General features: G+C 33.7%; 1 long non-coding RNA gene across 1 annotated transcript; it reads left to right on the top strand.

Annotated features, from left to right (window-relative positions):
* Window positions 1–565: 565 nt before the first annotated feature.
* LOC113063778 (uncharacterized) lies at window positions 566–3,161 on the top strand. The gene is made up of 3 exons (XR_003278741.1): window positions 566–855; window positions 1,719–1,853; window positions 2,103–3,161. It is a non-coding gene; the product is annotated as an uncharacterized LOC113063778 (long non-coding RNA).
* The last annotated feature ends 1,433 nt before the right edge of the window (window positions 3,162–4,594 follow it).

Below are 4,594 nucleotides of genomic sequence, written 5' to 3' on the forward strand. Positions count from 1 at the left end.
TAATAAGATGTATACCATTGGAAGTTTTCTAAGGGATAGCATTACATACCAGACAACATTAACTTCCTCAAACGATTTCACATCTTTGAGCCTTATAAGAGGTATAGTAGTGGTACTTTAAACTGGGAAAATGTTTCAATCAATCAATCAATCACCTTTATTTATATAGTGCTTTAACAACAATACATTGCGTCAAAGCACTGAACAACATTCATTTGGAAAACAGTGTGTCAGTAGTGGCAAAATGATAGTTAAAGGCAGTTCATCATTGAATTCAGTTATGTCATCTCTGTTCAGTTTAAATAGTGTCTGTGCATTTATTTGCAATCAAGTCAATGAAAACACTGCTTTGGTTTGAAAAGTATATTAATATACTTCTATAATTGACTACAGTCCATTTATGCATGTCATGATATCATGATGAAAAGGATTTATGATTCTTGAATGTTCAACAATATCTATTAGTTTGAGTATTGAAGAGTGATCTTCACATATTATTGAACACACACACACCGTGAACACACACCCGGAGCAGTGAGCAGCCAAATTGCTGCAGCAACTGGGAAGCAGTTGGGGGTTCTGTGCTTTGCCTTCACCTCATTCATGGTATTGAGGGTGGAAGAGAGAGCTGGTTATTAACTGACTTCAGGATATTTAGCATTTTATGCATTACAAACAAGAGCTGCTCGTTTGCTGCCATTGCATTGATTCATATTTTTGTTTAAGGTGACAAAGTGGAAGAGACCATAGAGAGAAGTTGTGCCACAACATATGACTGTGAAATCTGGTACATTACAACAGGCAATTCTTTCCAGTGCTGCGACACCGACTTGTGCAATGAACAAGATGACATAGGTATTATCCTGCATTTGCATTTGCATTGCATTAACTAATGACCAATGACCAAGTTAGAGGTACAATTAAGGCATAAGCTAAAGTATGTTCTGCATCACTAGACCATGATTTATTTTAAATATTACTAATGCATAAAGGACAACAGCATGAAAACATTTACAAATATGGTAAAGACTATAATGAATACTAATTTTTAGTTTTTTTGGAAAGTGTTTTAGTTGGACAGGAAAACATTCAGTAATGTTTTTATAACTTAAAGGATTAGTTCACACAAAAATGAAAATTAGCCTGTTTTACTCACCCTCAAAGCATCCTAGATGTATTTGACTTTCTTCTTTCAGAAGAATCCAATCTGAGTTATATTAAAAATGGTCCTGGCTTTTTTAAAGTCTTTTAATGGAAATCCATTCGAAATGCATGTATATACCAAATTGAAACAAGTAAATACATCTTGTCTAACTTGGCTAAAACTAACTTTAATATCTAGGAGAGCTCCTCTCTCTTGCTCGATTTCAGGGATATTGCATATTACTGGGTGTTAGGAAGCAGTTTAAGAATGAGGGAGACTCCCGGACCTTCTGGGAGAGGTGGGATAATTTGGCACTATTTCTAGGTGATCAATTAAATAAGCATTGCAAAAAATATTTGTATTGATTTTGCATTGGTTAGATTTAATTGTTTCCTTTAAAACTAGATGCTCTTTGGAAAAAAACATTAAATCTCCAAATTTAAGATATTTTTTAAAGCCTTTGTGAAATCTGAATGCTAATAATGTTGTTTGATTATATGATTTTATGTTATAAAATTTATAAAAATAAAAATGAAAGAATTTTTGAATTGAAAATTAATTTTTCCCTTTACAGATTTCTCATACTCTTATTATGATAATGTTGCTTATTATGATCATGATGAGAAGAAATGTTTCACTTGTGATGAGGAGGACTGCTCAGACATACAGAGTTGTGTGGAGGATGAAGACTACTGCTTTACTGCAAAGGGTGAGAAAAGCAATAGAAGAAAATTAAAATAAATGTTTTGACATTACAAATTTTCCCTTGTCAATGCACCTTTGTACTTTTGTATTACCATAAAAGCATGAAGTAGAAATCAGAGGTATTATTTCTTATTTCTTTTTATTCATTTATAACAAAGAGAATTCCCTAATGACAGAGCCAGTGTAGACTGTTTTTGCCGTGTCTCCTCTGCTTGTTTTTATTTATTTCATCTGTTTTCTTTCTTTTCTCTAGGAAATCAACCAAACACTGTAAAAGGATGTGCCTCCAAATACATCTGTGATTGTCCGCTAAAATGGCTAGGACCTGGCTATATCACATGTTGTGAGGGTAACCTGTTTAACGGCACTCAGAGCGTCACTCAGAGCTTCATGTTCCTCTGCTATTCTCTGCTCTCCTTCATCCTGCTGCACTGAATCCAGCAGCAAAGACCCTCCACATCAGCCAGAATGTAATGAATGACTGTGTGTCAATCAAAATAAAGCATTCATTTTCTAAGATCAGTTGGTTATCTTTTAGTCCATGATGTAAGAACGTCAAAAATACATTGGGGTCTAAACCACACATTGAAAATGCAGAATAATAATAAAAAAATAAAAATAGACTTTTGGACCATGCATATTGAAATTGTCATATGTCATTTGCATATATCCAGACATGATATTCAGTTATTGGAGTGCAGTAAATATTTGATTATGTAATTATATAAAAAAGTTATTTTTTCAAATGTTTGAAATACAACATTAAAATAATCCTAACACATTTAGCAGTTGCCAAGTTGCCCTTGTGCAGACACTTACAAGAAACCAAGTTTGTTTTTCCAACACAGTGAAACCCACAAAACCACTGACAAACATTAACATTATGATAACTTAACTTAGGCACACTGCAGTATATACTGAGATAATGATGATTATTAACCCTAATCAAAGCATTAAACCAAAACTTCTCATAATTTTTTTTGCATTTTTCCTTTTTTAGTAAAAGTTGGTTTAGTATGTTTATTAGGTCATTTGAGTTAGGGAGGCAATGTCATGTCTTCATAATGTAGCAAAAAATGAATACGCCTACATTAAGAAACATTTTTGGTGGCATAAGTAGGTCAAAGCAGTGCAGATTTCACACATATGCATCTGCATTGGCCTAAACACACAGGTGCTTTTATGTAGTTGGACTTTCCACTGACTTCTTCTGAGCCTAAATTTAGTCATCCTCTTCTCCTAAAGCTTTAACGTTACAACCACCAAACTCGGGTCAGACCTTCAGACTGGTCTGACGTTGGTTGTTATATCTTTTCTACGGTTTCTAAAAACAAGACATTCAAAATCACCCAAAATCCCTTAGACTTTCATTGAGAGGGTGACAACTTTTATGCAATGAGACTTATAGTGTTTTAAGCTGTCTATTACTATAGAAAAACTTAATAACTCCCTACTGAAAAAAAAGATAAAACCAGCCTAAATTGTTGGCTGCTTTGACTGTTCTTAGCTGGTTAAGTTGAGAGATCTGCCTAAAGACCAAGCTAGCTTAAACCAGCTGAGGCTAGCTTAGGCTTGTTTTAGCTGGTCTTATATGTTTTTTTCTTTGCTAAATCAGCAGGTTTTTTTTTTTTTTTTTGTTAAATCAGCAGGGTTTTAGCTGGTTTTCAGCTGGTTTTTTAGTAGTTGTTCTTGCTACAGCTGGTTTTAGCTATTTTTGCCAATTGAATTTGTTTTAGCTGGGTTTTTAGCCAAGGAACCGCATAGCAACACCTTAGCAAAAACCTCTAGTACCCTAGCAACTGCATAGCAACACTTTAAAACATGCTAGCAATATGTTATTTTATTCTACACACATGCTAGTTTCACGTTAAATAATGTTAGCAATGTGCTAATTCATGTTAAATCATGCTAACAACATCCTACTTTATGTAACAACATGCTAAATAATTTAGCATCATGTGAAATCATGTTAAAATGTTAATTCATGCTAATTTATGCCAACAACAAGCTAAATCATTGTAGCATCATGCAAATTCATGTTCATTCATTTTAGTAACATGCTAATCGTTAAAAACATGATAATTAATTTTAGACACAATAATCATGTTAGCAAAATTATGCTAATAAAATGCTAAAAACATAATATTAGCATGTTTCCAATGTGTTAAAGATGCCATATGATGCTGCTAAAAAGAACCAAATTTTGGTTTATTTGGTGTAATGAAATGTATTTATGTGGTTTAAGGTGAAAAAAATATTTGGGTTAATCTGTTCTGGAACTGTGTTGAAAATACAACTTAACCACCTATTTCTAGTTGTGTCCTGTTTTGCAAGGCCGGACAAAATAGTTTCACTTTCACAACGAGGGAGTTGGACCCTGGGCTGGACTGTGCTTCGTCCACAGTGAACTCCACAGCGTGAAGTAGATGTAATTCCTCAGCTGTATTTTCCTGAACCAAGAGCTTAACACTCCAAAGAGAAAGAAAATTTTAAATTGCATCATATGATCGCTTCAAATCATGTTATCAACGTGTTAAATCATGTTTGCAATGTCCTAAATCATACTAGCAACATACTAATCATGCTATCAATATGATAGCAACATAGTACTCATGCTAAAAAAAAGCTAAATCATATTAGCAGTGTGGTAAAAATGCTGGCACTGTGTTAAATCATGTTAACAACACCTTAAATGATGCTAACCGCACATTAGCAAAGTGCTAAATCTTGACAGCAACATGTTAA

This window comes from Carassius auratus, chromosome 46 (assembly GCF_003368295.1).
Source record: "Carassius auratus strain Wakin chromosome 46, ASM336829v1, whole genome shotgun sequence".
Lineage (NCBI taxonomy): Eukaryota > Metazoa > Chordata > Actinopteri > Cypriniformes > Cyprinidae > Carassius > Carassius auratus.